The sequence below is a fragment of the Rhinoderma darwinii genome, unplaced genomic scaffold (assembly GCF_050947455.1).
Source record: "Rhinoderma darwinii isolate aRhiDar2 unplaced genomic scaffold, aRhiDar2.hap1 Scaffold_507, whole genome shotgun sequence".
NCBI lineage: Eukaryota > Metazoa > Chordata > Amphibia > Anura > Rhinodermatidae > Rhinoderma > Rhinoderma darwinii.
The window spans coordinates 170,196-197,156 of NW_027464054.1; the positions used below are offsets into that span (position 1 = coordinate 170,196).

General features: G+C 47.7%; 18 non-coding genes across 18 annotated transcripts; all 18 read left to right on the forward strand.

Annotated features, from left to right (window-relative positions):
• The first annotated feature begins 1,270 nt into the window (after positions 1–1,270).
• Positions 1,271–1,461, forward strand: LOC142720799 (U2 spliceosomal RNA). The gene has a single exon (XR_012873565.1). It is a non-coding gene; the product is annotated as a U2 spliceosomal RNA (small nuclear RNA).
• A 1,288-nt stretch (positions 1,462–2,749) lies between these two features.
• On the forward strand, positions 2,750–2,940 carry LOC142720800 (U2 spliceosomal RNA). The gene has a single exon (XR_012873566.1). It is a non-coding gene; the product is annotated as a U2 spliceosomal RNA (small nuclear RNA).
• A 1,264-nt stretch (positions 2,941–4,204) lies between these two features.
• Positions 4,205–4,395, forward strand: LOC142720801 (U2 spliceosomal RNA). The gene has a single exon (XR_012873568.1). It is a non-coding gene; the product is annotated as a U2 spliceosomal RNA (small nuclear RNA).
• Positions 4,396–5,683: 1,288 nt separating this feature from the next.
• On the forward strand, positions 5,684–5,874 carry LOC142720802 (U2 spliceosomal RNA). Its single transcript, XR_012873569.1, has one exon. It is a non-coding gene; the product is annotated as a U2 spliceosomal RNA (small nuclear RNA).
• A 1,296-nt stretch (positions 5,875–7,170) lies between these two features.
• Positions 7,171–7,361, forward strand: LOC142720803 (U2 spliceosomal RNA). The gene has a single exon (XR_012873570.1). It is a non-coding gene; the product is annotated as a U2 spliceosomal RNA (small nuclear RNA).
• Positions 7,362–8,661: 1,300 nt separating this feature from the next.
• Positions 8,662–8,852, forward strand: LOC142720805 (U2 spliceosomal RNA). Its single transcript, XR_012873572.1, has one exon. It is a non-coding gene; the product is annotated as a U2 spliceosomal RNA (small nuclear RNA).
• Positions 8,853–10,136: 1,284 nt separating this feature from the next.
• On the forward strand, positions 10,137–10,327 carry LOC142720806 (U2 spliceosomal RNA). The gene has a single exon (XR_012873573.1). It is a non-coding gene; the product is annotated as a U2 spliceosomal RNA (small nuclear RNA).
• A 1,292-nt stretch (positions 10,328–11,619) lies between these two features.
• Positions 11,620–11,810, forward strand: LOC142720808 (U2 spliceosomal RNA). Its single transcript, XR_012873574.1, has one exon. It is a non-coding gene; the product is annotated as a U2 spliceosomal RNA (small nuclear RNA).
• Positions 11,811–13,098: 1,288 nt separating this feature from the next.
• Positions 13,099–13,289, forward strand: LOC142720809 (U2 spliceosomal RNA). Its single transcript, XR_012873575.1, has one exon. It is a non-coding gene; the product is annotated as a U2 spliceosomal RNA (small nuclear RNA).
• A 1,288-nt stretch (positions 13,290–14,577) lies between these two features.
• LOC142720810 (U2 spliceosomal RNA) lies at positions 14,578–14,768 on the forward strand. The gene has a single exon (XR_012873576.1). It is a non-coding gene; the product is annotated as a U2 spliceosomal RNA (small nuclear RNA).
• A 1,288-nt stretch (positions 14,769–16,056) lies between these two features.
• On the forward strand, positions 16,057–16,247 carry LOC142720811 (U2 spliceosomal RNA). Its single transcript, XR_012873577.1, has one exon. It is a non-coding gene; the product is annotated as a U2 spliceosomal RNA (small nuclear RNA).
• A 1,300-nt stretch (positions 16,248–17,547) lies between these two features.
• LOC142720812 (U2 spliceosomal RNA) lies at positions 17,548–17,738 on the forward strand. The gene has a single exon (XR_012873579.1). It is a non-coding gene; the product is annotated as a U2 spliceosomal RNA (small nuclear RNA).
• A 1,277-nt stretch (positions 17,739–19,015) lies between these two features.
• Positions 19,016–19,206, forward strand: LOC142720813 (U2 spliceosomal RNA). Its single transcript, XR_012873580.1, has one exon. It is a non-coding gene; the product is annotated as a U2 spliceosomal RNA (small nuclear RNA).
• Positions 19,207–20,491: 1,285 nt separating this feature from the next.
• Positions 20,492–20,684, forward strand: LOC142720834 (U2 spliceosomal RNA). The gene has a single exon (XR_012873600.1). It is a non-coding gene; the product is annotated as a U2 spliceosomal RNA (small nuclear RNA).
• Positions 20,685–21,948: 1,264 nt separating this feature from the next.
• On the forward strand, positions 21,949–22,139 carry LOC142720814 (U2 spliceosomal RNA). Its single transcript, XR_012873581.1, has one exon. It is a non-coding gene; the product is annotated as a U2 spliceosomal RNA (small nuclear RNA).
• Positions 22,140–23,427: 1,288 nt separating this feature from the next.
• LOC142720815 (U2 spliceosomal RNA) lies at positions 23,428–23,618 on the forward strand. The gene has a single exon (XR_012873582.1). It is a non-coding gene; the product is annotated as a U2 spliceosomal RNA (small nuclear RNA).
• Positions 23,619–24,910: 1,292 nt separating this feature from the next.
• LOC142720817 (U2 spliceosomal RNA) lies at positions 24,911–25,101 on the forward strand. The gene has a single exon (XR_012873584.1). It is a non-coding gene; the product is annotated as a U2 spliceosomal RNA (small nuclear RNA).
• Positions 25,102–26,371: 1,270 nt separating this feature from the next.
• Positions 26,372–26,562, forward strand: LOC142720819 (U2 spliceosomal RNA). The gene has a single exon (XR_012873585.1). It is a non-coding gene; the product is annotated as a U2 spliceosomal RNA (small nuclear RNA).
• Positions 26,563–26,961: the final 399 nt, after the last annotated feature.

The following is a 26,961-nucleotide window of genomic DNA, read 5'->3' on the forward strand; positions in this document are numbered from 1 at the left end:
CCAAAAGTGTTTTTTGTCTTTGCTATTGTTTCTGTCTTTCTGAAGGGATCTCCCCTTTTAATCCCATTATTTCAACACCTGTTGGACAATGCATGAGTGATAATGAGCTCATTGATTAAATGCAATTAATGAATAGATTGCCACCTCTTGTTGTGTGTCGTCTGTGTTTCTGTGTTTCCGGCATTTCACATTGGAACACCTCATTCACCTTCCTTGTCTTCTCTCCGCCCTCCCTTTTAGGTAAGTTAAAGAGCTGCACCTGAGCCAGCCACTGATTGATTGATTGATTGATTGATTGATTGATTGATTGATTGATTGATTGATTGATTGATGCAGCACAACAGTCAAATAGTGGAGTGGAGTAGGGGAACAGCAAACAGCCAATAAAGCAGCCCGCCCGCTCGCCTGCCCGCCACAATGGACCTACCTGTGTACACTAGATGGATGTGATGGAATGTACTGTCGTCCCTACATTTCAAGAAGAAGTAAGAATTGCAGTTGCAACAAAGCCTTGCTTGCCTACAAAGAGAGCAGCAATTTGGATTTGTTACTATGTTACCTAGAAGAATAACAAACTGTGCAAGGATGGAGGTTGTAGGAGCAAGGAGAAGTTGTCTGTAAAGTTGGTGGATGCCTATTTTCCATTTTGCAGTCCCTTGTCTCCCTCTTGTGGCCTCCTGGAGGCAACTAGCTGTGCAAAAAAAAGACAGCCTGGCGGCCGGCTGTTGCAGTGTTGCCCTCTCAGGCAACACTGAGTGACTGACTGAGCCTCACCGTCTTATATAAAGTTCAGACGGAACTTTGCACGTGTCATAGTGGAGCCCTCAGGATTCCAGAGCCAGCTTTCTGACATCATAATGGGGCCTCAGAGATAAAAGCCTGGGCCCAGGCAGTGTTGGTCAGTGCTGCTCAGCAGGCAGCACTGGACTGGACTGGATTACAGCTGATACAAGGTGTGAAGGAACAAGGGGTGGCTGTGGGCATGCACTTGCTGCCGCTGCCAGTGTTTATCTGCATGGCAGCAGGGCATTTGGGCGTTGCCAGGAAGGCGTTTTTATGTAGATTCCTCCTCTTTCAGCACTGCATTGTGGTGCAAGCAAAAGAAGCAAATCCTGTCTGGCTTCCTCTCCGGCCTTTATTCACCTCCCGTGTAGCTGTGAGTGTGTGAGCCTGCAGGGCCCCATGGAATTGCCTAGAAGTAGGCTGAATCGCTGCAAGGGCTGAACAGCAGTATCGGGCAGGCTCGGGCAACGCGCGGCCCGTTCGGGTTATCGCTTCTCGGCCTTTTGGCTAAGATCAAGTGTAGTATCTGTTCTTATCAGTTTAATATCTGATACGTCCCCTATCTGGGGACCATATATTAAATGGATTTTTAGAACAGGGAGATGGAAATAGAGCTTGCTCTGTCCACTCCACGCATTGACCTGGTATTGCAGTATTTCCAGGACCGGTGCACCCTTTCCTTATGTGTTGACTAAAAGCAGATTCCAAAAGTGTTTTTTGTCTTTGCTATTGTTTCTGTCTTTCTGAAGGGATCTCCCCTTTTAATCCCATTATTTCAACACCTGTTGGACAATGCATGAGTGATAATGAGCTCATTGATTAAATGCAATTAATGAATAGATTGCCACCTCTTGTTGTGTGTCGTCTGTGTTTCTGTGTTTCCGGCATTTCACATTGGAACACCTCATTCACCTTCCTTGTCTTCTCTCCGCCCTCCCTTTTAGGTAAGTTAAAGAGCTGCACCTGAGCCAGCCACTGATTGATTGATTGATTGATTGATTGATTGATTGATTGATTGATTGATTGATGCAGCACAACAGTCAAATAGTGGAGTGGAGTAGGGGAACAGCAAACAGCCAATAAAGCAGCCCGCCCGCTCGCCTGCCCGCCACAATGGACCATCCTGTGTACACTAGATGGATGTGATGGAATGTACTGTCGTCCCTACATTTCAAGAAGAAGTAAGAATTGCAGTTGCAACAAAGCCTTGCTTGCCTACAAAGAGAGCAGCAATTTGGATTTGTTACTATGTTACCTAGAAGAATAACAAACTGTGCAAGGATGGAGGTTGTAGGAGCAAGGAGAAGTTGTCTGTAAAGTTGGTGGATGCCTATTTTCCATTTTGCAGTCCCTTGTCTCCCTCTTGTGGCCTCCTGGAGGCAACTAGCTGTGCAAAAAAAAGACAGCCTGGCGGCCGGCTGTTGCAGTGTTGCCCTCTCAGGCAACACTGAGTGACTGACTGAGCCTCACCGTCTTATATAAAGTTCAGACGGAACTTTGCACGTGTCATAGTGGAGCCCTCAGGATTCCAGAGCCAGCTTTCTGACATCATAATGGGGCCTCAGAGATAAAAGCCTGGGCCCAGGCAGTGTTGGTCAGTGCTGCTCAGCAGGCAGCACTGGACTGGACTGGATTACAGCTGATACAAGGTGTGAAGGAACAAGGGGTGGCTGTGGGCATGCACTTGCTGCCGCTGCCAGTGTTTATCTGCATGGCAGCAGGGCATTTGGGCGTTGCCAGGAAGGCGTTTTTATGTAGATTCCTCCTCTTTCAGCACTGCATTGTGGTGCAAGCAAAAGAAGCAAATCCTGTCTGGCTTCCTCCCCGGCCTTTATTCACCTCCCGTGTAGCTGTGAGTGTGTGAGCCTGCAGGGCCCCATGGAATTGCCTAGAAGTAGGCTGAATCGCTGCAAGGGCTGAACAGCAGTATCGGGCAGGCTCGGGCAACGCGCGGCCCGTTCGGGTTATCGCTTCTCGGCCTTTTGGCTAAGATCAAGTGTAGTATCTGTTCTTATCAGTTTAATATCTGATACGTCCCCTATCTGGGGACCATATATTAAATGGATTTTTAGAACAGGGAGATGGAAATAGAGCTTGCTCTGTCCACTCCACGCATTGACCTGGTATTGCAGTATTTCCAGGACCGGTGCACCCTTTCCTTATGTGTTGACTAAAAGCAGATTCTAAAAGTGTTTTTTGTCTTTGCTATTGTTTCTGTCTTTCTGAAGGGATCTCCCCTTTTAATCCCATTATTTCAACACCTGTTGGACAATGCATGAGTGATAATGAGCTCATTGATTAAATGCAATTAATGAATAGATTGCCACCTCTTGTTGTGTGTCGTCTGTGTTTCTGTGTTTCCGGCATTTCACATTGGAACACCTCATTCACCTTCCTTGTCTTCTCTCCGCCCTCCCTTTTAGGTAAGTTAAAGAGCTGCACCTGAGCCAGCCACTGATTGATTGATTGATTGATTGATTGATGCAGCACAACAGTCAAATAGTGGAGTGGAGTAGGGGAACAGCAAACAGCCAATAAAGCAGCCCGCCCGCTCGCCTGCCCGCCACAATGGACCTACCTGTGTACACTAGATGGATGTGATGGAATGTACTGTCGTCCCTACATTTCAAGAAGAAGTAAGAATTGCAGTTGCAACAAAGCCTTGCTTGCCTACAAAGAGAGCAGCAATTTGGATTTGTTACTATGTTACCTAGAAGAATAACAAACTGTGCAAGGATGGAGGTTGTAGGAGCAAGGAGAAGTTGTCTGTAAAGTTGGTGGATGCCTATTTTCCATTTTGCAGTCCCTTGTCTCCCTCTTGTGGCCTCCTGGAGGCAACTAGCTGTGCAAAAAAAAGACAGCCTGGCGGCCGGCTGTTGCAGTGTTGCCCTCTCAGGCAACACTGAGTGACTGACTGAGCCTCACCGTCTTATATAAAGTTCAGACGGAACTTTGCACGTGTCATAGTGGAGCCCTCAGGATTCCAGAGCCAGCTTTCTGACATCATAATGGGGCCTCAGAGATAAAAGCCTGGGCCCAGGCAGTGTTGGTCAGTGCTGCTCAGCAGGCAGCACTGGACTGGACTGGATTACAGCTGATACAAGGTGTGAAGGAACAAGGGGTGGCTGTGGGCATGCACTTGCTGCCGCTGCCAGTGTTTATCTGCATGGCAGCAGGGCATTTGGGCGTTGCCAGGAAGGCGTTTTTATGTAGATTCCTCCTCTTTCAGCACTGCATTGTGGTGCAAGCAAAAGAAGCAAATCCTGTCTGGCTTCCTCTCCGGCCTTTATTCACCTCCCGTGTAGCTGTGAGTGTGTGAGCCTGCAGGGCCCCATGGAATTGCCTAGAAGTAGGCTGAATCGCTGCAAGGGCTGAACAGCAGTATCGGGCAGGCTCGGGCAACGCGCGGCCCGTTCGGGTTATCGCTTCTCGGCCTTTTGGCTAAGATCAAGTGTAGTATCTGTTCTTATCAGTTTAATATCTGATACGTCCCCTATCTGGGGACCATATATTAAATGGATTTTTAGAACAGGGAGATGGAAATAGAGCTTGCTCTGTCCACTCCACGCATTGACCTGGTATTGCAGTATTTCCAGGACCGGTGCACCCTTTCCTTATGTGTTGACTAAAAGCAGATTCCAAAAGTGTTTTTTGTCTTTGCTATTGTTTCTGTCTTTCTGAAGGGATCTCCCCTTTTAATCCCATTATTTCAACACCTGTTGGACAATGCATGAGTGATAATGAGCTCATTGATTAAATGCAATTAATGAATAGATTGCCACCTCTTGTTGTGTGTCGTCTGTGTTTCTGTGTTTCCGGCATTTCACATTGGAACACCTCATTCACCTTCCTTGTCTTCTCTCCGCCCTCCCTTTTAGGTAAGTTAAAGAGCTGCACCTGAGCCAGCCACTGATTGATTGATTGATTGATTGATTGATTGATTGATTGATTGATTGATTGATGCAGCACAACAGTCAAATAGTGGAGTGGAGTAGGGGAACAGCAAACAGCCAATAAAGCAGCCCGCCCGCTCGCCTGCCCGCCACAATGGACCTACCTGTGTACACTAGATGGATGTGATGGAATGTACTGTCGTCCCTACATTTCAAGAAGAAGTAAGAATTGCAGTTGCAACAAAGCCTTGCTTGCCTACAAAGAGAGCAGCAATTTGGATTTGTTACTATGTTACCTAGAAGAATAACAAACTGTGCAAGGATGGAGGTTGTAGGAGCAAGGAGAAGTTGTCTGTAAAGTTGGTGGATGCCTATTTTCCATTTTGCAGTCCCTTGTCTCCCTCTTGTGGCCTCCTGGAGGCAACTAGCTGTGCAAAAAAAAGACAGCCTGGCGGCCGGCTGTTGCAGTGTTGCCCTCTCAGGCAACACTGAGTGACTGACTGAGCCTCACCGTCTTATATAAAGTTCAGACGGAACTTTGCACGTGTCATAGTGGAGCCCTCAGGATTCCAGAGCCAGCTTTCTGACATCATAATGGGGCCTCAGAGATAAAAGCCTGGGCCCAGGCAGTGTTGGTCAGTGCTGCTCAGCAGGCAGCACTGGACTGGACTGGATTACAGCTGATACAAGGTGTGAAGGAACAAGGGGTGGCTGTGGGCATGCACTTGCTGCCGCTGCCAGTGTTTATCTGCATGGCAGCAGGGCATTTGGGCGTTGCCAGGAAGGCGTTTTTATGTAGATTCCTCCTCTTTCAGCACTGCATTGTGGTGCAAGCAAAAGAAGCAAATCCTGTCTGGCTTCCTCTCCGGCCTTTATTCACCTCCCGTGTAGCTGTGAGTGTGTGAGCCTGCAGGGCCCCATGGAATTGCCTAGAAGTAGGCTGAATCGCTGCAAGGGCTGAACAGCAGTATCGGGCAGGCTCGGGCAACGCGCGGCCCGTTCGGGTTATCGCTTCTCGGCCTTTTGGCTAAGATCAAGTGTAGTATCTGTTCTTATCAGTTTAATATCTGATACGTCCCCTATCTGGGGACCATATATTAAATGGATTTTTAGAACAGGGAGATGGAAATAGAGCTTGCTCTGTCCACTCCACGCATTGACCTGGTATTGCAGTATTTCCAGGACCGGTGCACCCTTTCCTTATGTGTTGACTAAAAGCAGATTCCAAAAGTGTTTTTTGTCTTTGCTATTGTTTCTGTCTTTCTGAAGGGATCTCCCCTTTTAATCCCATTATTTCAACACCTGTTGGACAATGCATGAGTGATAATGAGCTCATTGATTAAATGCAATTAATGAATAGATTGCCACCTCTTGTTGTGTGTCGTCTGTGTTTCTGTGTTTCCGGCATTTCACATTGGAACACCTCATTCACCTTCCTTGTCTTCTCTCCGCCCTCCCTTTTAGGTAAGTTAAAGAGCTGCACCTGAGCCAGCCACTGATTGATTGATTGATTGATTGATTGATTGATTGATTGATTGATTGATTGATTGATTGATGCAGCACAACAGTCAAATAGTGGAGTGGAGTAGGGGAACAGCAAACAGCCAATAAAGCAGCCCGCCCGCTCGCCTGCCCGCCACAATGGACCTACCTGTGTACACTAGATGGATGTGATGGAATGTACTGTCGTCCCTACATTTCAAGAAGAAGTAAGAATTGCAGTTGCAACAAAGCCTTGCTTGCCTACAAAGAGAGCAGCAATTTGGATTTGTTACTATGTTACCTAGAAGAATAACAAACTGTGCAAGGATGGAGGTTGTAGGAGCAAGGAGAAGTTGTCTGTAAAGTTGGTGGATGCCTATTTTCCATTTTGCAGTCCCTTGTCTCCCTCTTGTGGCCTCCTGGAGGCAACTAGCTGTGCAAAAAAAAGACAGCCTGGCGGCCGGCTGTTGCAGTGTTGCCCTCTCAGGCAACACTGAGTGACTGACTGAGCCTCACCGTCTTATATAAAGTTCAGACGGAACTTTGCACGTGTCATAGTGGAGCCCTCAGGATTCCAGAGCCAGCTTTCTGACATCATAATGGGGCCTCAGAGATAAAAGCCTGGGCCCAGGCAGTGTTGGTCAGTGCTGCTCAGCAGGCAGCACTGGACTGGACTGGATTACAGCTGATACAAGGTGTGAAGGAACAAGGGGTGGCTGTGGGCATGCACTTGCTGCCGCTGCCAGTGTTTATCTGCATGGCAGCAGGGCATTTGGGCGTTGCCAGGAAGGCGTTTTTATGTAGATTCCTCCTCTTTCAGCACTGCATTGTGGTGCAAGCAAAAGAAGCAAATCCTGTCTGGCTTCCTCTCCGGCCTTTATTCACCTCCCGTGTAGCTGTGAGTGTGTGAGCCTGCAGGGCCCCATGGAATTGCCTAGAAGTAGGCTGAATCGCTGCAAGGGCTGAACAGCAGTATCGGGCAGGCTCGGGCAACGCGCGGCCCGTTCGGGTTATCGCTTCTCGGCCTTTTGGCTAAGATCAAGTGTAGTATCTGTTCTTATCAGTTTAATATCTGATACGTCCCCTATCTGGGGACCATATATTAAATGGATTTTTAGAACAGGGAGATGGAAATAGAGCTTGCTCTGTCCACTCCACGCATTGACCTGGTATTGCAGTATTTCCAGGACCGGTGCACCCTTTCCTTATGTGTTGACTAAAAGCAGATTCCAAAAGTGTTTTTTGTCTTTGCTATTGTTTCTGTCTTTCTGAAGGGATCTCCCCTTTTAATCCCATTATTTCAACACCTGTTGGACAATGCATGAGTGATAATGAGCTCATTGATTAAATGCAATTAATGAATAGATTGCCACCTCTTGTTGTGTGTCGTCTGTGTTTCTGTGTTTCCGGCATTTCACATTGGAACACCTCATTCACCTTCCTTGTCTTCTCTCCGCCCTCCCTTTTAGGTAAGTTAAAGAGCTGCACCTGAGCCAGCCACTGATTGATTGATTGATTGATTGATTGATTGATTGATTGATTGATTGATTGATTGATTGATTGATGCAGCACAACAGTCAAATAGTGGAGTGGAGTAGGGGAACAGCAAACAGCCAATAAAGCAGCCCGCCCGCTCGCCTGCCCGCCACAATGGACCTACCTGTGTACACTAGATGGATGTGATGGAATGTACTGTCGTCCCTACATTTCAAGAAGAAGTAAGAATTGCAGTTGCAACAAAGCCTTGCTTGCCTACAAAGAGAGCAGCAATTTGGATTTGTTACTATGTTACCTAGAAGAATAACAAACTGTGCAAGGATGGAGGTTGTAGGAGCAAGGAGAAGTTGTCTGTAAAGTTGGTGGATGCCTATTTTCCATTTTGCAGTCCCTTGTCTCCCTCTTGTGGCCTCCTGGAGGCAACTAGCTGTGCAAAAAAAAGACAGCCTGGCGGCCGGCTGTTGCAGTGTTGCCCTCTCAGGCAACACTGAGTGACTGACTGAGCCTCACCGTCTTATATAAAGTTCAGACGGAACTTTGCACGTGTCATAGTGGAGCCCTCAGGATTCCAGAGCCAGCTTTCTGACATCATAATGGGGCCTCAGAGATAAAAGCCTGGGCCCAGGCAGTGTTGGTCAGTGCTGCTCAGCAGGCAGCACTGGACTGGACTGGATTACAGCTGATACAAGGTGTGAAGGAACAAGGGGTGGCTGTGGGCATGCACTTGCTGCCGCTGCCAGTGTTTATCTGCATGGCAGCAGGGCATTTGGGCGTTGCCAGGAAGGCGTTTTTATGTAGATTCCTCCTCTTTCAGCACTGCATTGTGGTGCAAGCAAAAGAAGCAAATCCTGTCTGGCTTCCTCTCCGGCCTTTATTCACCTCCCGTGTAGCTGTGAGTGTGTGAGCCTGCAGGGCCCCATGGAATTGCCTAGAAGTAGGCTGAATCGCTGCAAGGGCTGAACAGCAGTATCGGGCAGGCTCGGGCAACGCGCGGCCCGTTCGGGTTATCGCTTCTCGGCCTTTTGGCTAAGATCAAGTGTAGTATCTGTTCTTATCAGTTTAATATCTGATACGTCCCCTATCTGGGGACCATATATTAAATGGATTTTTAGAACAGGGAGATGGAAATAGAGCTTGCTCTGTCCACTCCACGCATTGACCTGGTATTGCAGTATTTCCAGGACCGGTGCACCCTTTCCTTATGTGTTGACTAAAAGCAGATTCCAAAAGTGTTTTTTGTCTTTGCTATTGTTTCTGTCTTTCTGAAGGGATCTCCCCTTTTAATCCCATTATTTCAACACCTGTTGGACAATGCATGAGTGATAATGAGCTCATTGATTAAATGCAATTAATGAATAGATTGCCACCTCTTGTTGTGTGTCGTCTGTGTTTCTGTGTTTCCGGCATTTCACATTGGAACACCTCATTCACCTTCCTTGTCTTCTCTCCGCCCTCCCTTTTAGGTAAGTTAAAGAGCTGCACCTGAGCCAGCCACTGATTGATTGATTGATTGATTGATTGATTGATTGATTGATTGATTGATGCAGCACAACAGTCAAATAGTGGAGTGGAGTAGGGGAACAGCAAACAGCCAATAAAGCAGCCCGCCCGCTCGCCTGCCCGCCACAATGGACCTACCTGTGTACACTAGATGGATGTGATGGAATGTACTGTCGTCCCTACATTTCAAGAAGAAGTAAGAATTGCAGTTGCAACAAAGCCTTGCTTGCCTACAAAGAGAGCAGCAATTTGGATTTGTTACTATGTTACCTAGAAGAATAACAAACTGTGCAAGGATGGAGGTTGTAGGAGCAAGGAGAAGTTGTCTGTAAAGTTGGTGGATGCCTATTTTCCATTTTGCAGTCCCTTGTCTCCCTCTTGTGGCCTCCTGGAGGCAACTAGCTGTGCAAAAAAAAGACAGCCTGGCGGCCGGCTGTTGCAGTGTTGCCCTCTCAGGCAACACTGAGTGACTGACTGAGCCTCACCGTCTTATATAAAGTTCAGACGGAACTTTGCACGTGTCATAGTGGAGCCCTCAGGATTCCAGAGCCAGCTTTCTGACATCATAATGGGGCCTCAGAGATAAAAGCCTGGGCCCAGGCAGTGTTGGTCAGTGCTGCTCAGCAGGCAGCACTGGACTGGACTGGATTACAGCTGATACAAGGTGTGAAGGAACAAGGGGTGGCTGTGGGCATGCACTTGCTGCCGCTGCCAGTGTTTATCTGCATGGCAGCAGGGCATTTGGGCGTTGCCAGGAAGGCGTTTTTATGTAGATTCCTCCTCTTTCAGCACTGCATTGTGGTGCAAGCAAAAGAAGCAAATCCTGTCTGGCTTCCTCTCCGGCCTTTATTCACCTCCCGTGTAGCTGTGAGTGTGTGAGCCTGCAGGGCCCCATGGAATTGCCTAGAAGTAGGCTGAATCGCTGCAAGGGCTGAACAGCAGTATCGGGCAGGCTCGGGCAACGCGCGGCCCGTTCGGGTTATCGCTTCTCGGCCTTTTGGCTAAGATCAAGTGTAGTATCTGTTCTTATCAGTTTAATATCTGATACGTCCCCTATCTGGGGACCATATATTAAATGGATTTTTAGAACAGGGAGATGGAAATAGAGCTTGCTCTGTCCACTCCACGCATTGACCTGGTATTGCAGTATTTCCAGGACCGGTGCACCCTTTCCTTATGTGTTGACTAAAAGCAGATTCCAAAAGTGTTTTTTGTCTTTGCTATTGTTTCTGTCTTTCTGAAGGGATCTCCCCTTTTAATCCCATTATTTCAACACCTGTTGGACAATGCATGAGTGATAATGAGCTCATTGATTAAATGCAATTAATGAATAGATTGCCACCTCTTGTTGTGTGTCGTCTGTGTTTCTGTGTTTCCGGCATTTCACATTGGAACACCTCATTCACCTTCCTTGTCTTCTCTCCGCCCTCCCTTTTAGGTAAGTTAAAGAGCTGCACCTGAGCCAGCCACTGATTGATTGATTGATTGATTGATTGATTGATTGATTGATTGATTGATTGATTGATGCAGCACAACAGTCAAATAGTGGAGTGGAGTAGGGGAACAGCAAACAGCCAATAAAGCAGCCCGCCCGCTCGCCTGCCCGCCACAATGGACCTACCTGTGTACACTAGATGGATGTGATGGAATGTACTGTCGTCCCTACATTTCAAGAAGAAGTAAGAATTGCAGTTGCAACAAAGCCTTGCTTGCCTACAAAGAGAGCAGCAATTTGGATTTGTTACTATGTTACCTAGAAGAATAACAAACTGTGCAAGGATGGAGGTTGTAGGAGCAAGGAGAAGTTGTCTGTAAAGTTGGTGGATGCCTATTTTCCATTTTGCAGTCCCTTGTCTCCCTCTTGTGGCCTCCTGGAGGCAACTAGCTGTGCAAAAAAAAGACAGCCTGGCGGCCGGCTGTTGCAGTGTTGCCCTCTCAGGCAACACTGAGTGACTGACTGAGCCTCACCGTCTTATATAAAGTTCAGACGGAACTTTGCACGTGTCATAGTGGAGCCCTCAGGATTCCAGAGCCAGCTTTCTGACATCATAATGGGGCCTCAGAGATAAAAGCCTGGGCCCAGGCAGTGTTGGTCAGTGCTGCTCAGCAGGCAGCACTGGACTGGACTGGATTACAGCTGATACAAGGTGTGAAGGAACAAGGGGTGGCTGTGGGCATGCACTTGCTGCCGCTGCCAGTGTTTATCTGCATGGCAGCAGGGCATTTGGGCGTTGCCAGGAAGGCGTTTTTATGTAGATTCCTCCTCTTTCAGCACTGCATTGTGGTGCAAGCAAAAGAAGCAAATCCTGTCTGGCTTCCTCTCCGGCCTTTATTCACCTCCCGTGTAGCTGTGAGTGTGTGAGCCTGCAGGGCCCCATGGAATTGCCTAGAAGTAGGCTGAATCGCTGCAAGGGCTGAACAGCAGTATCGGGCAGGCTCGGGCAACGCGCGGCCCGTTCGGGTTATCGCTTCTCGGCCTTTTGGCTAAGATCAAGTGTAGTATCTGTTCTTATCAGTTTAATATCTGATACGTCCCCTATCTGGGGACCATATATTAAATGGATTTTTAGAACAGGGAGATGGAAATAGAGCTTGCTCTGTCCACTCCACGCATTGACCTGGTATTGCAGTATTTCCAGGACCGGTGCACCCTTTCCTTATGTGTTGACTAAAAGCAGATTCCAAAAGTGTTTTTTGTCTTTGCTATTGTTTCTGTCTTTCTGAAGGGATCTCCCCTTTTAATCCCATTATTTCAACACCTGTTGGACAATGCATGAGTGATAATGAGCTCATTGATTAAATGCAATTAATGAATAGATTGCCACCTCTTGTTGTGTGTCGTCTGTGTTTCTGTGTTTCCGGCATTTCACATTGGAACACCTCATTCACCTTCCTTGTCTTCTCTCCGCCCTCCCTTTTAGGTAAGTTAAAGAGCTGCACCTGAGCCAGCCACTGATTGATTGATTGATTGATTGATTGATTGATTGATTGATTGATTGATTGATGCAGCACAACAGTCAAATAGTGGAGTGGAGTAGGGGAACAGCAAACAGCCAATAAAGCAGCCCGCCCGCTCGCCTGCCCGCCACAATGGACCTACCTGTGTACACTAGATGGATGTGATGGAATGTACTGTCGTCCCTACATTTCAAGAAGAAGTAAGAATTGCAGTTGCAACAAAGCCTTGCTTGCCTACAAAGAGAGCAGCAATTTGGATTTGTTACTATGTTACCTAGAAGAATAACAAACTGTGCAAGGATGGAGGTTGTAGGAGCAAGGAGAAGTTGTCTGTAAAGTTGGTGGATGCCTATTTTCCATTTTGCAGTCCCTTGTCTCCCTCTTGTGGCCTCCTGGAGGCAACTAGCTGTGCAAAAAAAAGACAGCCTGGCGGCCGGCTGTTGCAGTGTTGCCCTCTCAGGCAACACTGAGTGACTGACTGAGCCTCACCGTCTTATATAAAGTTCAGACGGAACTTTGCACGTGTCATAGTGGAGCCCTCAGGATTCCAGAGCCAGCTTTCTGACATCATAATGGGGCCTCAGAGATAAAAGCCTGGGCCCAGGCAGTGTTGGTCAGTGCTGCTCAGCAGGCAGCACTGGACTGGACTGGATTACAGCTGATACAAGGTGTGAAGGAACAAGGGGTGGCTGTGGGCATGCACTTGCTGCCGCTGCCAGTGTTTATCTGCATGGCAGCAGGGCATTTGGGCGTTGCCAGGAAGGCGTTTTTATGTAGATTCCTCCTCTTTCAGCACTGCATTGTGGTGCAAGCAAAAGAAGCAAATCCTGTCTGGCTTCCTCTCCGGCCTTTATTCACCTCCCGTGTAGCTGTGAGTGTGTGAGCCTGCAGGGCCCCATGGAATTGCCTAGAAGTAGGCTGAATCGCTGCAAGGGCTGAACAGCAGTATCGGGCAGGCTCGGGCAACGCGCGGCCCGTTCGGGTTATCGCTTCTCGGCCTTTTGGCTAAGATCAAGTGTAGTATCTGTTCTTATCAGTTTAATATCTGATACGTCCCCTATCTGGGGACCATATATTAAATGGATTTTTAGAACAGGGAGATGGAAATAGAGCTTGCTCTGTCCACTCCACGCATTGACCTGGTATTGCAGTATTTCCAGGACCGGTGCACCCTTTCCTTATGTGTTGACTAAAAGCAGATTCCAAAAGTGTTTTTTGTCTTTGCTATTGTTTCTGTCTTTCTGAAGGGATCTCCCCTTTTAATCCCATTATTTCAACACCTGTTGGACAATGCATGAGTGATAATGAGCTCATTGATTAAATGCAATTAATGAATAGATTGCCACCTCTTGTTGTGTGTCGTCTGTGTTTCTGTGTTTCCGGCATTTCACATTGGAACACCTCATTCACCTTCCTTGTCTTCTCTCCGCCCTCCCTTTTAGGTAAGTTAAAGAGCTGCACCTGAGCCAGCCACTGATTGATTGATTGATTGATTGATTGATTGATTAATTGATTGATTGATTGATGCAGCACAACAGTCAAATAGTGGAGTGGAGTAGGGGAACAGCAAACAGCCAATAAAGCAGCCCGCCCGCTCGCCTGCCCGCCACAATGGACCTACCTGTGTACACTAGATGGATGTGATGGAATGTACTGTCGTCCCTACATTTCAAGAAGAAGTAAGAATTGCAGTTGCAACAAAGCCTTGCTTGCCTACAAAGAGAGCAGCAATTTGGATTTGTTACTATGTTACCTAGAAGAATAACAAACTGTGCAAGGATGGAGGTTGTAGGAGCAAGGAGAAGTTGTCTGTAAAGTTGGTGGATGCCTATTTTCCATTTTGCAGTCCCTTGTCTCCCTCTTGTGGCCTCCTGGAGGCAACTAGCTGTGCAAAAAAAAGACAGCCTGGCGGCCGGCTGTTGCAGTGTTGCCCTCTCAGGCAACACTGAGTGACTGACTGAGCCTCACCGTCTTATATAAAGTTCAGACGGAACTTTGCACGTGTCATAGTGGAGCCCTCAGGATTCCAGAGCCAGCTTTCTGACATCATAATGGGGCCTCAGAGATAAAATCCTGGGCCCAGGCAGTGTTGGTCAGTGCTGCTCAGCAGGCAGCACTGGACTGGACTGGATTACAGCTTATACAAGGTGTGAAGGAACAAGGGGTGGCTGTGGGCATGCACTTGCTGCCGCTGCCAGTGTTTATCTGCATGGCAGCAGGGCATTTGGGCGTTGCCAGGAAGGCGTTTTTATGTAGATTCCTCCTCTTTCAGCACTGCATTGTGGTGCAAGCAAAAGAAGCAAATCCTGTCTGGCTTCCTCTCCGGCCTTTATTCACCTCCCGTGTAGCTGTGAGTGTGTGAGCCTGCAGGGCCCCATGGAATTGCCTAGAAGTAGGCTGAATCGCTGCAAGGGCTGAACAGCAGTATCGGGCAGGCTCGGGCAACGCGCGGCCCGTTCGGGTTATCGCTTCTCGGCCTTTTGGCTAAGATCAAGTGTAGTATCTGTTCTTATCAGTTTAATATCTGATACGTCCCCTATCTGGGGACCATATATTAAATGGATTTTTAGAACAGGGAGATGGAAATAGAGCTTGCTCTGTCCACTCCACGCATTGACCTGGTATTGCAGTATTTCCAGGACCGGTGCACCCTTTCCTTATGTGTTGACTAAAAGCAGATTCCAAAAGTGTTTTTTGTCTTTGCTATTGTTTCTGTCTTTCTGAAGGGATCTCCCCTTTTAATCCCATTATTTCAACACCTGTTGGACAATGCATGAGTGATAATGAGCTCATTGATTAAATGCAATTAATGAATAGATTGCCACCTCTTGTTGTGTGTCGTCTGTGTTTCTGTGTTTCCGGCATTTCACATTGGAACACCTCATTCACCTTCCTTGTCTTCTCTCCGCCCTCCCTTTTAGGTAAGTTAAAGAGCTGCACCTGAGCCAGCCACTGATTGATTGATTGATTGATTGATTGATTGATTGATTGATTGATTGATTGATGCAGCACAACAGTCAAATAGTGGAGTGGAGTAGGGGAACAGCAAACAGCCAATAAAGCAGCCCGCCCGCTCGCCTGCCCGCCACAATGGACCATCCTGTGTACACTAGATGGATGTGATGGAATGTACTGTCGTCCCTACATTTCAAGAAGAAGTAAGAATTGCAGTTGCAACAAAGCCTTGCTTGCCTACAAAGAGAGCAGCAATTTGGATTTGTTACTATGTTACCTAGAAGAATAACAAACTGTGCAAGGATGGAGGTTGTAGGAGCAAGGAGAAGTTGTCTGTAAAGTTGGTGGATGCCTATTTTCCATTTTGCAGTCCCTTGTCTCCCTCTTGTGGCCTCCTGGAGGCAACTAGCTGTGCAAAAAAAAGACAGCCTGGCGGCCGGCTGTTGCAGTGTTGCCCTCTCAGGCAACACTGAGTGACTGACTGAGCCTCACCGTCTTATATAAAGTTCAGACGGAACTTTGCACGTGTCATAGTGGAGCCCTCAGGATTCCAGAGCCAGCTTTCTGACATCATAATGGGGCCTCAGAGATAAAAGCCTGGGCCCAGGCAGTGTTGGTCAGTGCTGCTCAGCAGGCAGCACTGGACTGGACTGGATTACAGCTGATACAAGGTGTGAAGGAACAAGGGGTGGCTGTGGGCATGCACTTGCTGCCGCTGCCAGTGTTTATCTGCATGGCAGCAGGGCATTTGGGCGTTGCCAGGAAGGCGTTTTTATGTAGATTCCTCCTCTTTCAGCACTGCATTGTGGTGCAAGCAAAAGAAGCAAATCCTGTCTGGCTTCCTCCCCGGCCTTTATTCACCTCCCGTGTAGCTGTGAGTGTGTGAGCCTGCAGGGCCCCATGGAATTGCCTAGAAGTAGGCTGAATCGCTGCAAGGGCTGAACAGCAGTATCGGGCAGGCTCGGGCAACGCGCGGCCCGTTCGGGTTATCGCTTCTCGGCCTTTTGGCTAAGATCAAGTGTAGTATCTGTTCTTATCAGTTTAATATCTGATACGTCCCCTATCTGGGGACCATATATTAAATGGATTTTTAGAACAGGGAGATGGAAATAGAGCTTGCTCTGTCCACTCCACGCATTGACCTGGTATTGCAGTATTTCCAGGACCGGTGCACCCTTTCCTTATGTGTTGACTAAAAGCAGATTCCAAAAGTGTTTTTTGTCTTTGCTATTGTTTCTGTCTTTCTGAAGGGATCTCCCCTTTTAATCCCATTATTTCAACACCTGTTGGACAATGCATGAGTGATAATGAGCTCATTGATTAAATGCAATTAATGAATAGATTGCCACCTCTTGTTGTGTGTCGTCTGTGTTTCTGTGTTTCCGGCATTTCACATTGGAACACCTCATTCACCTTCCTTGTCTTCTCTCCGCCCTCCCTTTTAGGTAAGTTAAAGAGCTGCACCTGAGCCAGCCACTGATTGATTGATTGATTGATTGATTGATTGATTGATTGATTGATTGATTGATTGATTGATTGATGCAGCACAACAGTCAAATAGTGGAGTGGAGTAGGGGAACAGCAAACAGCCAATAAAGCAGCCCGCCCGCTCGCCTGCCCGCCACAATGGACCTACCTGTGTACACTAGATGGATGTGATGGAATGTACTGTCGTCCCTACATTTCAAGAAGAAGTAAGAATTGCAGTTGCAACAAAGCCTTGCTTGCCTACAAAGAGAGCAGCAATTTGGATTTGTTACTATGTTACCTAGAAGAATAACAAACTGTGCAAGGATGGAGGTTGTAGGAGCAAGGAGAAGTTGTCTGTAAAGTTGGTGGATGCCTATTTTCCATTTTGCAGTCCCTTGTCTCCCTCTTGTGGCCTCCTGGAGGCAACTAGCTGTGCAAAAAAAAGACAGCCTGGCGGCCGGCTGTTGCAGTGTTGCCCTCTCAGGCAACACTGAGTGACTGACTGAGCCTCACCGTCTTATATAAAGTTCAGACGGAACTTTGCACGTGTCATAGTGGAGCCCTCAGGATTCCAGAGCCAGCTTTCTGACATCATAATGGGGCCTCAGAGATAAAAGCCTGGGCCCAGGCAGTGTTGGTCAGTGCTGCTCAGCAGGCAGCACTGGACTGGACTGGATTACAGCTGATACAAGGTGTGAAGGAACAAGGGGTGGCTGTGGGCATGCACTTGCTGCCGCTGCCAGTGTTTATCTGCATGGCAGCAGGGCATTTGGGCGTTGCCAGGAAGGCGTTTTTATGTAGATTCCTCCTCTTTCAGCACTGCATTGTGGTGCAAGCAAAAGAAGCAAATCCTGTCTGGCTTCCTCCCCGGCCTTTATTCACCTCCCGTGTAGCTGTGAGTGTGTGAGCCTGCAGGGCCCCATGGAATTGCCTAGAAGTAGGCTGAATCGCTGCAAGGGCTGAACAGCAGTATCGGGCAGGCTCGGGCAACGCGCGGCCCGTTCGGGTTATCGCTTCTCGGCCTTTTGGCTAAGATCAAGTGTAGTATCTGTTCTTATCAGTTTAATATCTGATACGTCCCCTATCTGGGGACCATATATTAAATGGATTTTTAGAACAGGGAGATGGAAATAGAGCTTGCTCTGTCCACTCCACGCATTGACCTGGTATTGCAGTATTTCCAGGACCGGTGCACCCTTTCCTTATGTGTTGACTAAAAGCAGATTCCAAAAGTGTTTTTTGTCTTTGCTATTGTTTCTGTCTTTCTGAAGGGATCTCCCCTTTTAATCCCATTATTTCAACACCTGTTGGACAATGCATGAGTGATAATGAGCTCATTGATTAAATGCAATTAATGAATAGATTGCCACCTCTTGTTGTGTGTCGTCTGTGTTTCTGTGTTTCCGGCATTTCACATTGGAACACCTCATTCACCTTCCTTGTCTTCTCTCCGCCCTCCCTTTTAGGTAAGTTAAAGAGCTGCACCTGAGCCAGCCACTGATTGATTGATTGATTGATTGATTGATTGATTGATTGATTGCAGCACAACAGTCAAATAGTGGAGTGGAGTAGGGGAACAGCAAACAGCCAATAAAGCAGCCCGCCCGCTCGCCTGCCCGCCACAATGGACCTACCTGTGTACACTAGATGGATGTGATGGAATGTACTGTCGTCCCTACATTTCAAGAAGAAGTAAGAATTGCAGTTGCAACAAAGCCTTGCTTGCCTACAAAGAGAGCAGCAATTTGGATTTGTTACTATGTTACCTAGAAGAATAACAAACTGTGCAAGGATGGAGGTTGTAGGAGCAAGGAGAAGTTGTCTGTAAAGTTGGTGGATGCCTATTTTCCATTTTGCAGTCCCTTGTCTCCCTCTTGTGGCCTCCTGGAGGCAACTAGCTGTGCAAAAAAAAGACAGCCTGGCGGCCGGCTGTTGCAGTGTTGCCCTCTCAGGCAACACTGAGTGACTGACTGAGCCTCACCGTCTTATATAAAGTTCAGACGGAACTTTGCACGTGTCATAGTGGAGCCCTCAGGATTCCAGAGCCAGCTTTCTGACATCATAATGGGGCCTCAGAGATAAAAGCCTGGGCCCAGGCAGTGTTGGTCAGTGCTGCTCAGCAGGCAGCACTGGACTGGACTGGATTACAGCTGATACAAGGTGTGAAGGAACAAGGGGTGGCTGTGGGCATGCACTTGCTGCCGCTGCCAGTGTTTATCTGCATGGCAGCAGGGCATTTGGGCGTTGCCAGGAAGGCGTTTTTATGTAGATTCCTCCTCTTTCAGCACTGCATTGTGGTGCAAGCAAAAGAAGCAAATCCTGTCTGGCTTCCTCTCCGGCCTTTATTCACCTCCCGTGTAGCTGTGAGTGTGTGAGCCTGCAGGGCCCCATGGAATTGCCTAGAAGTAGGCTGAATCGCTGCAAGGGCTGAACAGCAGTATCGGGCAGGCTCGGGCAACGCGCGGCCCGTTCGGGTTATCGCTTCTCGGCCTTTTGGCTAAGATCAAGTGTAGTATCTGTTCTTATCAGTTTAATATCTGATACGTCCCCTATCTGGGGACCATATATTAAATGGATTTTTAGAACAGGGAGATGGAAATAGAGCTTGCTCTGTCCACTCCACGCATTGACCTGGTATTGCAGTATTTCCAGGACCGGTGCACCCTTTCCTTATGTGTTGACTAAAAGCAGATTCCAAAAGTGTTTTTTGTCTTTGCTATTGTTTCTGTCTTTCTGAAGGGATCTCCCCTTTTAATCCCATTATTTCAACACCTGTTGGACAATGCATGAGTGATAATGAGCTCATTGATTAAATGCAATTAATGAATAGATTGCCACCTCTTGTTGTGTGTCGTCTGTGTTTCTGTGTTTCCGGCATTTCACATTGGAACACCTCATTCACCTTCCTTGTCTTCTCTCCGCCCTCCCTTTTAGGTAAGTTAAAGAGCTGCACCTGAGCCAGCCACTGATTGATTGATTGATTGATTGATTGATTGATTGATTGATTGATTGATTGCAGCACAACAGTCAAATAGTGGAGTGGAGTAGGGGAACAGCAAACAGCCAATAAAGCAGCCCGCCCGCTCGCCTGCCCGCCACAATGGACCTACCTGTGTACACTAGATGGATGTGATGGAATGTACTGTCGTCCCTACATTTCAAGAAGAAGTAAGAATTGCAGTTGCAACAAAGCCTTGCTTGCCTACAAAGAGAGCAGCAATTTGGATTTGTTACTATGTTACCTAGAAGAATAACAAACTGTGCAAGGATGGAGGTTGTAGGAGCAAGGAGAAGTTGTCTGTAAAGTTGGTGGATGCCTATTTTCCATTTTGCAGTCCCTTGTCTCCCTCTTGTGGCCTCCTGGAGGCAACTAGCTGTGCAAAAAAAAGACAGCCTGGCGGCCGGCTGTTGCAGTGTTGCCCTCTCAGGCAACACTGAGTGACTGACTGAGCCTCACCGTCTTATATAAAGTTCAGACGGAACTTTGCACGTGTCATAGTGGAGCCCTCAGGATTCCAGAGCCAGCTTTCTGACATCATAATGGGGCCTCAGAGATAAAAGCCTGGGCCCAGGCAGTGTTGGTCAGTGCTGCTCAGCAGGCAGCACTGGACTGGACTGGATTACAGCTGATACAAGGTGTGAAGGAACAAGGGGTGGCTGTGGGCATGCACTTGCTGCCGCTGCCAGTGTTTATCTGCATGGCAGCAGGGCATTTGGGCGTTGCCAGGAAGGCGTTTTTATGTAGATTCCTCCTCTTTCAGCACTGCATTGTGGTGCAAGCAAAAGAAGCAAATCCTGTCTGGCTTCCTCTCCGGCCTTTATTCACCTCCCGTGTAGCTGTGAGTGTGTGAGCCTGCAGGGCCCCATGGAATTGCCTAGAAGTAGGCTGAATCGCTGCAAGGGCTGAACAGCAGTATCGGGCAGGCTCGGGCAACGCGCGGCCCGTTCGGGTTATCGCTTCTCGGCCTTTTGGCTAAGATCAAGTGTAGTATCTGTTCTTATCAGTTTAATATCTGATACGTCCCCTATCTGGGGACCATATATTAAATGGATTTTTAGAACAGGGAGATGGAAATAGAGCTTGCTCTGTCCACTCCACGCATTGACCTGGTATTGCAGTATTTCCCCTTTCCTTATGTGTTGACTAAAAGCAGATTCCAAAAGTGTTTTTTGTCTTTGCTATTGTTTCTGTCTTTCTGAAGGGATCTCCCCTTTTAATCCCATTATTTCAACACCTGTTGGACAATGCATGAGTGATAATGAGCTCATTGATTAAATGCAATTAATGAATAGATTGCCACCTCTTGTTGTGTGTCGTCTGTGTTTCTGTGTTTCCGGCATTTCACATTGGAACACCTCATTCACCTTCCTTGTCTTCTCTCCGCCCTCCCTTTTAGGTAAGTTAAAGAGCTGCACCTGAGCCAGCCACTGATTGATTGATTGATTGATTGATTGATTGATTGATTGATTGATTGCAGCACAACAGTCAAATAGTGGAGTGGAGTAGGGGAACAGCAAACAGCCAATAAAGCAGCCCGCCCGCTCGCCTGCCCGCCACAATGGACCTACCTGTGTACACTAGATGGATGTGATGGAATGTACTGTCGTCCCTACATTTCAAGAAGAAGTAAGAATTGCAGTTGCAACAAAGCCTTGCTTGCCTACAAAGAGAGCAGCAATTTGGATTTGTTACTATGTTACCTAGAAGAATAACAAACTGTGCAAGGATGGAGGTTGTAGGAGCAAGGAGAAGTTGTCTGTAAAGTTGGTGGATGCCTATTTTCCATTTTGCAGTCCCTTGTCTCCCTCTTGTGGCCTCCTGGAGGCAACTAGCTGTGCAAAAAAAAGACAGCCTGGCGGCCGGCTGTTGCAGTGTTGCCCTCTCAGGCAACACTGAGTGACTGACTGAGCCTCACCGTCTTATATAAAGTTCAGACGGAACTTTGCACGTGTCATAGTGGAGCCCTCAGGATTCCAGAGCCAGCTTTCTGACATCATAATGGGGCCTCAGAGATAAAAGCCTGGGCCCAGGCAGTGTTGGTCAGTGCTGCTCAGCAGGCAGCACTGGACTGGACTGGATTACAGCTGATACAAGGTGTGAAGGAACAAGGGGTGGCTGTGGGCATGCACTTGCTGCCGCTGCCAGTGTTTATCTGCATGGCAGCAGGGCATTTGGGCGTTGCCAGGAAGGCGTTTTTATGTAGATTCCTCCTCTTTCAGCACTGCATTGTGGTGCAAGCAAAAGAAGCAAATCCTGTCTGGCTTCCTCTCCGGCCTTTATTCACCTCCCGTGTAGCTGTGAGTGTGTGAGCCTGCAGGGCCCCATGGAATTGCCTAGAAGTAGGCTGAATCGCTGCAAGGGCTGAACAGCAGTATCGGGCAGGCTGGCAACGCGCGGCCCGTTCGGGTTATCGCTTCTCGGCCTTTTGGCTAAGATCAAGTGTAGTATCTGTTCTTATCAGTTTAATATCTGATACGTCCCCTATCTGGGGACCATATATTAAATGGATTTTTAGAACAGGGAGATGGAAATAGAGCTTGCTCTGTCCACTCCACGCATTGACCTGGTATTGCAGTATTTCCAGGACCGGTGCACCCTTTCCTTATGTGTTGACTAAAAGCAGATTCCAAAAGTGTTTTTTGTCTTTGCTATTGTTTCTGTCTTTCTGAAGGGATCTCCCCTTTTAATCCCATTATTTCAACACCTGTTGGACAATGCATGAGTGATAATGAGCTCATTGATTAAATGCAATTAATGAATAGATTGCCACCTCTTGTTGTGTGTCGTCTGTGTTTCTGTGTTTCCGGCATTTCACATTGGAACACCTCATTCACCTTCCTTGTCTTCTCTCCGCCCTCCCTTTTAGGTAAGTTAAAGAGCTGCACCTGAGCCAGCCACCGATTGATTGATTGATTGATTGATTGATTGATTGATTGATTGATTGATTGATGCAGCACAACAGTCAAATAGTGGAGTGGAGTAGGGGAACAGCAAACAGCCAATAAAGCAGCCCGCCCGCTCGCCTGCCCGCCACAATGGACCTACCTGTGTACACTAGATGGATGTGATGGAATGTACTGTCGTCCCTACATTTCAAGAAGAAGTAAGAATTGCAGTTGCAACAAAGCCTTGCTTGCCTACAAAGAGAGCAGCAATTTGGATTTGTTACTATGTTACCTAGAAGAATAACAAACTGTGCAAGGATGGAGGTTGTAGGAGCAAGGAGAAGTTGTCTGTAAAGTTGGTGGATGCCTATTTTCCATTTTGCAGTCCCTTGTCTCCCTCTTGTGGCCTCCTGGAGGCAACTAGCTGTGCAAAAAAAAGACAGCCTGGCGGCCGGCTGTTGCAGTGTTGCCCTCTCAGGCAACACTGAGTGACTGACTGAGCCTCACCGTCTTATATAAAGTTCAGACGGAACTTTGCACGTGTCATAGTGGAGCCCTCAGGATTCCAGAGCCAGCTTTCTGACATCATAATGGGGCCTCAGAGATAAAAGCCTGGGCCCAGGCAGTGTTGGTCAGTGCTGCTCAGCAGGCAGCACTGGACTGGACTGGATTACAGCTGATACAAGGTGTGAAGGAACAAGGGGTGGCTGTGGGCATGCACTTGCTGCCGCTGCCAGTGTTTATCTGCATGGCAGCAGGGCATTTGGGCGTTGCCAGGAAGGCGTTTTTATGTAGATTCCTCCTCTTTCAGCACTGCATTGTGGTGCAAGCAAAAGAAGCAAATCCTGTCTGGCTTCCTCTCCGGCCTTTATTCACCTCCCGTGTAGCTGTGAGTGTGTGAGCCTGCAGGGCCCCATGGAATTGCCTAGAAGTAGGCTGAATCGCTGCAAGGGCTGAACAGCAGTATCGGGCAGGCTCGGGCAACACGCGGCCCGTTCGGGTTATCGCTTCTCGGCCTTTTGGCTAAGATCAAGTGTAGTATCTGTTCTTATCAGTTTAATATCTGATACGTCCCCTATCTGGGGACCATATATTAAATGGATTTTTAGAACAGGGAGATGGAAATAGAGCTTGCTCTGTCCACTCCACGCATTGACCTGGTATTGCAGTATTTCCAGGACCGGTGCACCCTTTCCTTATGTGTTGACTAAAAGCAGATTCCAAAAGTGTTTTTTGTCTTTGCTATTGTTTCTGTCTTTCTGAAGGGATCTCCCCTTTTAATCCCATTATTTCAACACCTGTTGGACAATGCATGAGTGATAATGAGCTCATTGATTAAATGCAATTAATGAATAGATTGCCACCTCTTGTTGTGTGTCGTCTGTGTTTCTGTGTTTCCGGCATTTCACATTGGAACACCTCATTCACCTTCCTTGTCTTCTCTCCGCCCTCCCTTTTAGGTAAGTTAAAGAGCTGCACCTGAGCCAGCCACTGATTGATTGATTGATTGATTGATTGATTGATTGATTGATTGATTGATTGATTGATGCAGCACAACAGTCAAATAGTGGAGTGGAGTAGGGGAACAGCAAACAGCCAATAAAGCAGCCCGCCCGCTCGCCTGCCCGCCACAATGGACCTACCTGTGTACACTAGATGGATGTGATGGAATGTACTGTCGTCCCTACATTTCAAGAAGAAGTAAGAATTGCAGTTGCAACAAAGCCTTGCTTGCCTACAAAGAGAGCAGCAATTTGGATTTGTTACTATGTTACCTAGAAGAATAACAAACTGTGCAAGGATGGAGGTTGTAGGAGCAAGGAGAAGTTGTCTGTAAAGTTGGTGGATGCCTATTTTCTATTTTGCAGTCCCTTGTCTCCCTCTTGTGGCCTCCTGGAGGCAACTAGCTGTGCAAAAAAAAGACAGCCTGGCGGCCGGCTGTTGCAGTGTTGCCCTCTCAGGCAACACTGAGTGACTGACTGAGCCTCACCGTCTTATATAAAGTTCAGACGGAACTTTGCACGTGTCATAGTGGAGCCCTCAGGATTCCAGAGCCAGCTTTCTGACATCATAATGGGGCCTCAGAGATAAAAGCCTGGGCCCAGGCAGTGTTGGTCAGTGCTGCTCAGCAGGCAGCACTGGACTGGACTGGATTACAGCTGATACAAGGTGTGAAGGAACAAGGGGTGGCTGTGGGCATGCACTTGCTGCCGCTGCCAGTGTTTATCTGCATGGCAGCAGGGCATTTGGGCGTTGCCAGGAAGGCGTTTTTATGTAGATTCCTCCTCTTTCAGCACTGCATTGTGGTGCAAGCAAAAGAAGCAAATCCTGTCTGGCTTCCTCTCCGGCCTTTATTCACCTCCCGTGTAGCTGTGAGTGTGTGAGCCTGCAGGGCCCCATGGAATTGCCTAGAAGTAGGCTGAATCGCTGCAAGGGCTGAACAGCAGTATCGGGCAGGCTCGGGCAACGCGCGGCCCGTTCGGGTTATCGCTTCTCGGCCTTTTGGCTAAGATCAAGTGTAGTATCTGTTCTTATCAGTTTAATATCTGATACGTCCCCTATCTGGGGACCATATATTAAATGGATTTTTAGAACAGGGAGATGGAAATAGAGCTTGCTCTGTCCACTCCACGCATTGACCTGGTATTGCAGTATTTCCAGGACCGGTGCACCCTTTCCTTATGTGTTGACTAAAAGCAGATTCCAAAAGTGTTTTTTGTCTTTGCTATTGTTTCTGTCTTTCTGAAGGGATCTCCCCTTTTAATCCCATTATTTCAACACCTGTTGGACAATGCATGAGTGATAATGAGCTCATTGATTAAATGCAATTAATGAATAGATTGACACCTCTTGTTGTGTGTCGTCTGTGTTTCTGTGTTTCCGGCATTTCACATTGGAACACCTCATTCACCTTCCTTGTCTTCTCTCCGCCCTCCCTTTTAGGTAAGTTAAAGAGCTGCACCTGAGCCAGCCACTGATTGATTGATTGATTGATTGATTGATTGATGCAGCACAACAGTCAAATAGTGGAGTGGAGTAGGGGAACAGCAAACAGCCAATAAAGCAGCCCCGCCCGCTCCGCCTGCCCGCCACAATGGACCTACCTGTGTACACTAGATGGATGTGATGGAATGTACTGTCGTCCCTACATTTCAAGAAGAAGTAAGAATTGCAGTTGCAACAAAGCCTTGCTTGCCTACAAAGAGAGCAGCAATTTGGATTTGTTACTATGTTACCTAGAAGAATAACAAACTGTGCAAGGATGGAGGTTGTAGGAGCAAGGAGAAGTTGTCTGTAAAGTTGGTGGATGCCTATTTTCCATTTTGCAGTCCCTTGTCTCCCTCTTGTGGCCTCCTGGAGGCAACTAGCTGTGCAAAAAAAAGACAGCCTGGCGGCCGGCTGTTGCAGTGTTGCCCTCTCAGGCAACACTGAGTGACTGACTGAGCCTCACCGTCTTATATAAAGTTCAGACGGAACTTTGCACGTGTCATAGTGGAGCCCTCAGGATTCCAGAGCCAGCTTTCTGACATCATAATGGGGCCTCAGAGATAAAAGCCTGGGCCCAGGCAGTGTTGGTCAGTGCTGCTCAGCAGGCAGCACTGGACTGGACTGGATTACAGCTGATACAAGGTGTGAAGGAACAAGGGGTGGCTGTGGGCATGCACTTGCTGCCGCTGCCAGTGTTTATCTGCATGGCAGCAGGGCATTTGGGCGTTGCCAGGAAGGCGTTTTTATGTAGATTCCTCCTCTTTCAGCACTGCATTGTGGTGCAAGCAAAAGAAGCAAATCCTGTCTGGCTTCCTCTCCGGCCTTTATTCACCTCCCGTGTAGCTGTGAGTGTGTGAGCCTGCAGGGCCCCATGGAATTGCCTCGAAGTAGGCTGAATCGCTGCAAGGGCTGAACAGCAGTATCGGGCAGGCTCGGGCAACGCGCGGCCCGTTCGGGTTATCGCTTCTCGGCCTTTTGGCTAAGATCAAGTGTAGTATCTGTTCTTATCAGTTTAATATCTGATACGTCCCCTATCTGGGGACCATATATTAAATGGATTTTTAGAACAGGGAGATGGAAATAGAGCTTGCTCTGTCCACTCCACGCATTGACCTGGTATTGCAGTATTTCCAGGACCGGTGCACCCTTTCCTTATGTGTTGACTAAAAGCAGATTCCAAAAGTGTTTTTTGTCTTTGCTATTGTTTCTGTCTTTCTGAAGGGATCTCCCCTTTTAATCCCATTATTTCAACACCTGTTGGACAATGCATGAGTGATAATGAGCTCATTGATTAAATGCAATTAATGAATAGATTGCCACCTCTTGTTGTGTGTCGTCTGTGTTTCTGTGTTTCCGGCATTTCACATTGGAACACCTCATTCACCTTCCTTGTCTTCTCTCCGCCCTCCCTTTTAGGTAAGTTAAAGAGCTGCACCTGAGCCAGCCACTGATTGATTGATTGATTGATTGATTGATTGATTGATTGATTGATTGATTGATGCAGCACAACAGTCAAATAGTGGAGTGGAGTAGGGGAACAGCAAACAGC